Raw genomic sequence first — 10,113 nt, forward strand, 5'->3', positions numbered from 1 at the left:
GTTAAAAAAAACTTTATGGCTCAGTTTTTTTACGGGTAAAGAACTTTATTCCTTAGATAATAGAGAGATCATGTACAATGAGATGAGAAATAAAGTCCAGAATTGAGCTATCCCAAACCTCAGACGATCTATTACTAAGGGAGTATTTTGCTAAGCTATTTGCTACATTGTTGGTTTCGCGGAAGCAATGGGTTACGTCCACCTTTGTTAAGCCTGCAACAAGAGCTTTACATCCAGAAAATACAACTGCATCCGGGCCTAAATATACATCTTGAGTGAGTGCTTCAACAACGTTCGAGCTATATGCTCCCACTGTCACCAAATTGCAGCCAATGTTTCCGACCAAGTAAAATCCATTTTGGATTGCTACCATCTCTGCCGCTTCTGCACTTATGACATGCGTTATAAACCACACGGGTGCAGCTACAAACTGCCCATGGTCATCTCGAGCTATTGCTCTGTAGCTCCAGTCATAGTCTCAACACAGAATGAAGCATCTACATTAATTTTAATAGTTCCTTTACTTGGTTTTCTCCACATGTGATCATGCTTTTGAACCGGTCGATTTGGAGTATATGCGTAGACAAAGTTTGTTGCTACCACCTTGATAGATACTCCCTCCGTCCGCGAATAAGTATACTTCTAGCCTTTGTTCTAAGTCAAAGTTTTAAAATTTTGACCAAATATATACAAAAGAGTAGTAACATATATGACATAAAATTGATATATTATGAAATTACAATTCAAAACGAATCTAGTGATATTAATTTAGTGTCATAAATGCTGCTACTTTTCCCTATAAAGTTGATTAAAGTTTTAAAACTTTGACTTCAGACAAAAGTTAGAAGTACACTTATTCATAGACGGAGGGAGTACTGCAGTACACTCCGGTGGCCTGATTTCCTCTCCTTTAACGAACTGACGCTGCTGCCACCAGATGTACCAACTCGCCACCGTAATTAGTTCCGCCATAGGAAGCTCCCCAATAGGGGATCGCCCCCTCATCCGAATATCCATGGTCATAGCACCAGATCGGTCTTCCCCAACTGCTTTAAGTATTTCCTCCTTCAGCCCTAGTTGGATCCAGACTTTCAACACTCGCTTGCATGTGAATAGGCAGCGCTGCGAATCTTCAAACCCAATACGACAGTTTGGGCATTGTGCAGAAGTTGGGATATGTCTACCAACTAGTGTTCCTAGACACGGTAATACCCCGCGAAGCACTTTCCACACAAAGTGTTTTACCTTCCCCGATATCTTAAGGCTCCAAAATTTTTTTCCACGAGTCACATTCTTGGTGACTACCTGGTCCATTACTGCGGTTCCAATGGTGTCCAAATTGGTGTTCAAATTCAACATAATATGCTGATCGTAGTGAGAAAGTACCAAAACGAGTGTGATGCCAAGCTACAAAATCATCCATCACTTCCACCCAAAGTGGTATTTGTAATATTTTGTGAACATCGACGGGTGAGAACACAGAACGTATAGGAGCTTCATCCCATTGGCCAGTGTGCGGATCAATCAATTCTCCCACTTTCCCCAACATAGTTGTTCCTCTTGGTGTGATGACCTTCCTAGATTCACTAGTTGGACAGGTGTTAATCTGTGAGCCAATGCCCACCCTCCAAATGCATCCCCTTTTGAACGTTTGTATGCCCACAACAATACTTTGCCATGTAAAAGAAGAGCCCTTCTTAGGGCCTGTATTGAGTATATCTCCATCTGAGTAAGAACTTTTGCACACAAAGAGTCTAGGATTCTAGAGTAGTCGCCAAGATTGTTTTTCTAGTAAAGCAACTTCATGGCTCAGTTTGTACTTGTAGAATCTGTTGTGCTTATTTTATAATCTAAAATTTCAGGGGGGAAATGAGCAAAGTAGATCAAGCAAACACTAAAATAGGACAAGATTACGAAAATCCACCGCAGCGCCAAACGCAGCCAACCATACTGGCTCAGTACGATTGCGCAATCACAACACGATGATTTGTTAAAATTTTGGTTTAAAAAGAAATTCTCCAGCTGCACATTGAACTGAATCAATTTGTTCTTCTTCCCCAGAATTTATTTCAACAGAGGATGATATATAGTACCATAGATAAGCATAGATTGTTTAGTCATGAACCAAAGACATCCTCCTCCAACAAGCGCTTAACCTGAGATCGCTAAAAAAACTACCTCTACGGCTCTACCAACCAAGCAAGTTCTACAAAGAAATTAACTCGGAAGCCCGCGTCTATAATCATGTAAACCACCAGCACATCAGCATGATAGTTTTGACTTTTGATCCAACTATCAACGACAGAATCCAACTCTTGGAAGAGTACATTTCTCCAGAGGGCAAAAAAAAGGATACACATTATGATAAAGCTCTGTGCCTTGAGCATGCCATCAATCAGGACACCTTTACCTTGCATGTTGGACAGTCTGCATTCCTGGGAAAAACTTCTCTAACTTGGCACTGGAGAGAACCTTGTTAGGGTCCAGCTCCATGCGCGCCTTGTTATATGCGTCAACGGGGAAGCGTTTCCGCAACCTAGCCTGCAGTTGAGCAAGTTCATCCTTGTCCTTCGGAACCTGAAAAGAATCAGAGAATTCGTTAGGAAGCAAACCATTTTGTCAATAATGCTTTCAAGACAGTTTAGCAGGCCACTGCTATGCCTGCAAGAGAAGAGATGATTCTCTTGAAATGAACAGGTATGATGCTAATCTTCCACCACGTCTGCAGCAATGCTTACTAACAAACACCAAACGGTAGTGGGTGCATGAATCTTGCAGGTGATAGTTAAAGTTGTTACCTCAATTTTAGCCCAGTGTTCATATGCAGAATAATCATCCCAGAGACTAGTTTGCGTCAGACTTCTGTAGTTGAAGAACTCCTCGGTAATATCCTTCCTTTGGCGAGGATCCGATGTTGGTAAATACATTATTATACCAACCTGCATTACATTACCACAGTAAGTATTTTAAGAGGACTAACAAAGAAAGTAGTTAACTAAAAGTTGAAACATGGTAAAAACTGCATAAAACCTTGTGTCATGGTTAACAAATGAGTTTTGCCAGATTCATCTACAAAATTTTCTATGTATTCGACAAAGTAGCATGAACCAAAGTTCTTCCATGACTGTTGTTAATTTATTACCAATACTGACACCTATACATACTGATTTCTGTGGTATCTATGAAGTACAAATGACAAAATGTTGAGAATAGCAAAGTTTTTCATCGGCTTGTAAAATAATTATCAAATATCACAGTTTGAAGTGAGTTATACAGGGGAAATGTCCTCTAAAGTTTAAAATATCCTAAAAGAATTACTCTCTCCGATCCATAATAAGTGTCGCAGTTTTGAACTACGGTTAGTTCAATCTTAGTTCAAAACTGCGACACTTATTTTGGATCGTAGGAAATACCAAATAAGAATAGAACATGTTCTACATTTCTACACAAAATTAAGATAAACCCAAATCTCATTTGGGTCAATAAGAGAAAAATACTTCTGGAACTGTGACAGTGTTATTGTTCAGTAACTCGGTAAGCATTTGCCTTTTTGATATCTTGCAAATCTGAACTGAGTTGAATCTTAAATTATTGCATGGAAATAGAACATGCCCTCCTGTGAAACCGGTATAACTTTAGAACTTTTGTAACTCACAGCAACATTAATTAACACAACAACAAAATGTGGCAGAAGAACAAGTTACCCATGAAAATATGTCATCTTCTTCAGAGCTTGATGCCGGACTCATGGGGCTCCTGCTGTGGGCAGTCCAACGCTGCTCAATAGGTGCAGGTGCAGGTATATCCTCCTCCTCAATCAACTGTAGCAACTCCTCCATATAATATAAATCCTTCATGTTTGGCTTCGCTAGAGTTCCTGTAGGGAAGCAGGTTTCAGAAACCCACTGCTGCCCACCACAATCAAAACCTAGTATTTCATCACTCCAGCACATGCGATATCCCTCAGACTTCTTCCAATACTCAGCTTCTGCTTTATTAATTCTGATCACATGATCTTTATCCAGAGGATCAAGGGCGAGCAATTGATCCCTCAATTCAGTAAATGAAAGTTGATCTATCGCTGGGTCTTTACTGTCGGCTTCAGTTCTGGAAAACATCTATAAGGTGGCATAAGCTAGAAACCAAAACAAAACAAAAATCCGCTATTCCTGAGTAAAGCTAGAATTTTAGTGCAAATAAATTCAAAATTAACTCCTTTGAGTAAAGCTACAAGTGGTTCTAACATATATTCAGTATTTTACTTGGCTGCATACACCTTCAATTTGTCTATCATTTCAAGGTAGCACAACTGAATGCCTAACAAGCAGACAAAAAGGTTCAACCTGACACTTCTTGTATAACTTATCGCATATGCGACTCTTCCTACAAACATCACGGCCCCCCATGCCTTTCTGTACGAGCCACAACAAAGTCTCAAGCTGGAAAGGTCAAATTCAGACTAAAACATGTAAGAGCAAGCTAAAAGCACCATGGCCAGTTGGTAGCCAGAGTAAAATCACTTGCTCCCTACCATTTCAGTTTCTAACCAAGGGAATATTTAGCTGATTCATTCAGGTAATCAGATACAAAAGAATATCTGCATAAGTGTAGAAAATCTAAGTGAAGTTTGTTAGTATCAAGTGCACACACTGTAAAAGTGCAAGAGTACTTGTAATGTGCTCTCAGGTTAACCTAGAAAGAGTTATGATGAAGTTTCCATACAGAAAATCAAGGAAGCAGTGCAATTTATATATCGAACCACGCCAAGTGTTCGCACCTATATTTCTTCAATGACTCTCGGTAAAGGTCACGAACATGCTGTAGGGCTTCATCCTTTACATATTTTGATGCCAACTTTGGAGTTTTCCATCTTGAAGGAGGATTACATTGGACAACGACAACTGTATCAGTATATGGAATCCACAAGTATTTGATATGTTTGTTTTCAGAAAGCCAATTCCTGAAAAGGGCATGAAAGCAAGGAAGTTAGACATTCCTCTGGTAAAAGATACTAAAACTGTATACAGACTAAGCAACTGAGATGTGTAGCATTACTGGTGGTTTTTCTTGATTTCATCTGCATTAGAAACAAAAGTATGCTCAACAAGTTGGTGTCTTTCTACACACTGAAGAGTAACTTCTGCAACGACTCCTAGGCCACCAAGTCCACAGCGGGCAAGATAAAATAAATCAGGATTTTTCTCCCTTGATAACTCTATCGTCCCTTTGGCAGGAGTAACCAGTTTCATGCTAATAACCTGCTCATCAATTGGAGGCAATCTCGCACCAGTACCATGGGCACCAACCTGTAGGCAATCAAGAATTTAACATTTGAAATTAGTTACGCATATTCATATCATGTCCAAACTGAAATTAGTGGACATTAAGCTTCATTCACACAAGTTGTAGAGCAATACCAATAAAGCAATTAGATCCCTCAAGCAGTAGGGCGAGTAAAGTTGGGCGTACATATTCAGAAGATAAGCAGTTAGCACGCATAAAAGCTACTATACACAGTGAAAACAAATGGCAGTACATAGTTACTTTGATGCCATAAGAACTGTTCATAACTACTCCCTCCGTTCCAAATTACTCGTCGTGGTTTTAGTTCAAATTTGAACTAAAACCACGACGAGTAATTTGAAACGGAGGGAGTAACATTCTACTCATTGCTCCTTTCAGCAAATATACTTATCTCTCTCTCACAAAAAATGGGCAATACTACGAAAGAGGTTCTTTTCAGTAGAAACACGTGGAATTCCATGTTACAAAGAATGTCAAAAACATTTGTAGCTGGTAAAAAAATAGTAAGCATGTGCAATGAATATATAACAAAGACAAAGCTTAGAGAATCCCCCCTTATGAAAAGCAAATTAAGTCTATCTTCTTAGCAAACCTCAAGTTTTGGAGAACTTCTGGGTAAGAAATCTAAAAACGGAAGACCCGGATGATAAGACTCGACCGAAGATAACCTTCGGTCTTTCTGTTAACCGTTTTCTGCTGATTGATGTGTCTGAACTAGAAAGACCGCTCTAGCCCTTCTGTTAGTAGTATGTCCAAGGACATGAACTGAATCTCCTAGTAAAATTAACATGAAAGTTTTGCCACTCTCTGGAACCCTCATCTGTCGCCACATTAAGCACGTTTGAACTCCTGCAACAGGCTATGAGGCGATGCTTTCTAGCTTTTATGCGAATAAAACAGTAACTAATGCAGTGTTGCCAATGGGAAGCATTTCATCAAATATCTTCAATCAAATTTGTGCCAAATGATTTTCCAATTTTCATTATAATACTACCAAATATCAGCGATACAACTCCTTGCATAGCGCGTGTACAGAAGGAGTTGAGGATTATCCATAACCATAACTAATATCCTATTCGCAGCTCCTTTGAGCAAATGCTTGTTCCTCCAAAAAAGGGCAATATTAGTCAAAGCAGTTTTCAATCTTCAATTAAATATAAAAGAACATTAAAAACATCTGCAGATGGTAAACATAGCCATGTGCAATTAAATATAAAAGAAATAATATGCTCAGAAAGTATACATTATGAAGAAAAGCAAATAAATTATATCCTCTCAAATCTCAAGTACTCCCTCCATCCCAAATTATTTGTCTTAGATTTGTCTAGATACCGAACTTGACATGGGAGGAGTCCGTAAAGAGAGATCTGAGGAGTATCAACAAAGAACTAGCCATGGACAGGGGTGCATGGAAGCTTGCTATCCATGTGCCAGAACCATGAGTTGGTTATGAGATTCTTATGGGTTTCAGCTCTAGCCTACCCCAACTTCTTTGGGACTAAAGGTTGTTGTTGCTGTAGATTTGTCTAGATACGGATGTATTTAAACACATTTTAGTGTTAGATACATCCGTATCTAGATAAATTTAAGACAAGTAATTTGGGATGGAGGTTGCATTAGAGAATATTTTAGTGAGAACTATAAAAAAGAAAGACCTAATTAAATGGTAAGACTCGAGCAAAGATAGCCTGGAGTCTTATTAACCATTTTCTGCCAATTGATTTGTCTGTGAACTAAAAAGGCCCATCTAGCCCATATATTAGTAGGTGCAAGGATATGAGCCGAATCTACCAGTACAATACATGCAAAAGTTTTGTCAAACATTGATGTCTAGATCAATAGATTAGTTCTACATTAAGTGTGTTTGAATCCATGCAACAGTCTATGAGACGATGCTTTCTTGCTTGTATGTGAATATAACAGTAACTCTTGCAGTGTTGCAAATGTGAAGCATGCCATAGAGCATCTTCAACCAAATTTGTGCTAAGTGATTTTGATGATTTTCATTGTAATATCAAAATTCACTAATAGAGCTCATCGCATGTATGGAGGGAATGGCTTTCCCCAACTGAACAGACCTGAATGATGCCGCCGACCTGCTGCTCTCGAATGGAGGCAAAGTTCTGCAGTGTGAGCCCATGCTTGCTGAGCGCATCGACGAGCTCGGCGACACGTATCCCAGCCTGCACCGTGACGGTCTTCTTCTTGACATCGACGTCTAGCACCTTGTCCATGAGCGCAAGGTTGACCATGCCGGCCCGGGAGAGCCCGAGGCCATTGGGGGACAGCCCGGAGCCGAGGGGCCTGAGCCTGCGTCGCTCCCTGTGGGCTGTGGCGAGGGCATCCTCGAGCGCCGGGATGGAGTCGGGCTGGAGGAGGACGCGGGTGTGGACCTCGTGAGTGCCGCTCCAGTTGGAGACGGTGTGGAGGTCGTCGGGGAGGGGCGCGTACTTGAAGGGGACGGCCTTCTTGTGGAGCGCGTCGGGTGGGAAGGGGAAGGAGTAGTAGGTGGCGGCGCCGCAGCCGAGGACGAGGAGCGCGTAGCCGGCGTACTTGCGGAGGTCGGTGTCGGAGGCCGGGAGAGGGGAGGAGGAGGAGAGAGCACGGATGAGTTGGAGTTTGTGGTGAGGCTGGGAGGGGGAGGAGGTGCCGCATCGTGGGGAGCGGGAGTGGGTGCGCGGCGGCGGTCGAGTCGCGGCCGGAGGAATGGCGACGGGAGAGGCCACCGCACCAGATCGCGATGGGGTTTTAATCTCCGGTTCGTTTGGGAACGGGGTTTTCGCTGGTAGGGTGCTACGGTGTGGAATATGCGTGAAGTTTTGTGCGTTAGAGGTAAACTGTAAAAACTAGAAGAACGCCTGTGCGTTGCAACGGGTCACATTAATTTTAAAAGTTCAATATTACGACATTTACGATCTTTTTTACCATCATATTCTCACACACACAGACACACACTCTTCCTCCCTCTTCCTTACTCTCTATCCCCCTCTCCCTCTCTCTCTAACACACACGCATATCTATCTTATTGGGTACGGGACCATAATCCATCTATTTCACACATACACGCTAGTGCATAACAATATGGATTATGTGTATTATATTTGCCACCAGAACTGGGGAATTAATTTCATGTAAATCGACCAGCCACAGCTCCAAGAATACGCAGACGAGGTGGCTCGGGTCAGCGTCGGCGCCGTCCAGCGCGGGCCACGGGCCCGCTTCCAAGTGCACATGCAATGCACATCTTCACAAATATTATAACCAGATGTGAGAAATCACATGCATAGAAAAGACATTCTGATAGCAATCCAAATACCATACTCAATTGAGTACCTAACCTGGACAATACTCTTATTTCTATGCGCCAGAAAAAATGGAATAGCAAAGCTAAGTATGCCTACATACGCTCAAATTATATATAAAAATCTTGGGTGAACAGTTGCAACAAAGCACTAAGCAACGATAAATTTAAATAAAAAATCCATTAACTATGCAGCCAGCAGGCTTGTTACAACATAGAGAGATAGGAAAATGTCACCTCCAGTAATGTAGCGCAAAGGAGTGGAACGAAGCATGAATGAGCGGTTGTCTGTTCTTCTCCATGTACATGGATCAGCAGTAGAGGCCAAGTATATAAGTACTTGACTGGACTCCACTCTTCGTGTACGGAGAGCCATATTCACCTTCTCACCGCTGCAGCATGGGAGGACGGCTGGTTCACGTGACCCTCCAGCTGGGGGATCCATGGTGGCTGACCGTCGAGCTCGAGGCAGAGAAGTTGAGGGCAGCAGTGGCGAGATCCATGCCGGCCAACCGGGCGAAGAGGAGGTCGTTGGGGAGGGACACATCGGCAAGATCCGGTCACCACGCGACCTGAAGAGCAACAGTGATCTCCACAAGCTGTAGGCCGATGGCGTGCTCCATCCCCTGCGATGGGGTGACCATGGCGGTGGCCACAGCTCCTCATGCTCGCCTCGATCTCGGCGACACACCCTGAGTGTAGGAGGCAGCAACGACCTCGACGAAATCATGGCCTCCATCCCGGAACACATGAAGGACCTCGGCCCTGTCGCTTCTCCTCCCGCCGTAGCTGAACGCGGATGCGGACCGTGGGTAGGAGGGCAGGCGGCGTCGCCTCGGCTGACGACAAGGAGCAGCGTTGATTTCGGGTAGGTGGCATCGCGAGGACGGCCGCGGCCGTGGGGAAGCACCCTGATCATGCTGCCAGGCCAATGCTTCTCCTCCGATCCCCTATCCCCGAAGATTGCGCCGCCTCCCCGGTCGTGTTGTTTCCATATATTATGCCATTTTTTCCTGTACCTAAACAAACGCGGGCGAGCGGATGACAGAGTTTTGGTCCGCCCTCTAAAATTGCTAAACACACTTTTGGTGAGGATTATTGTTAATAAATGAATTCAATCATGTCACTCTAAATAAATGGATTCAATCATGTGACTCTAATTACTTCGGATTGTTATGTGCACACTAAGCGGGGTGCAGTTAGGAAAGAAAATGTTTTCTAATTAAAGTGATTGAGTGATTTAAGGTAACGTTAATTAATTTAGATTTGATTTTTAGTGATTGTTAGTAAAGTATGATGCGTCTTTAAAATCTTTTATTTGTTTCTTTAAAATATATTATTTGTTTCCTAAAGAAATTTGCAATAATGGAAGGTATCGGTTGATTTGAATAAGTTAGTAAATTTAAATCCGTGATTGCGTGCATGTTTGGAAAGTGCTGATTTGCAAGTAAAGAGCTTAGGGGTAAATAAACCGGTGAATAAGAAACCAGCATCGAAAAAAATCTACG

General features: G+C 42.4%; 1 pseudogene; it reads right to left on the minus strand.

Annotated features, from left to right (window-relative positions):
- Window positions 1-2,035: 2,035 nt before the first annotated feature.
- LOC119299388 lies at window positions 2,036-8,213 on the minus strand (annotated as a pseudogene).
- Between the last annotated feature and the right edge of the window lie 1,900 nt (window positions 8,214-10,113).

Source organism: Triticum dicoccoides, chromosome 5A (assembly GCF_002162155.2).
Source record: "Triticum dicoccoides isolate Atlit2015 ecotype Zavitan chromosome 5A, WEW_v2.0, whole genome shotgun sequence".
Taxonomy (NCBI): domain Eukaryota; kingdom Viridiplantae; phylum Streptophyta; class Magnoliopsida; order Poales; family Poaceae; genus Triticum; species Triticum dicoccoides.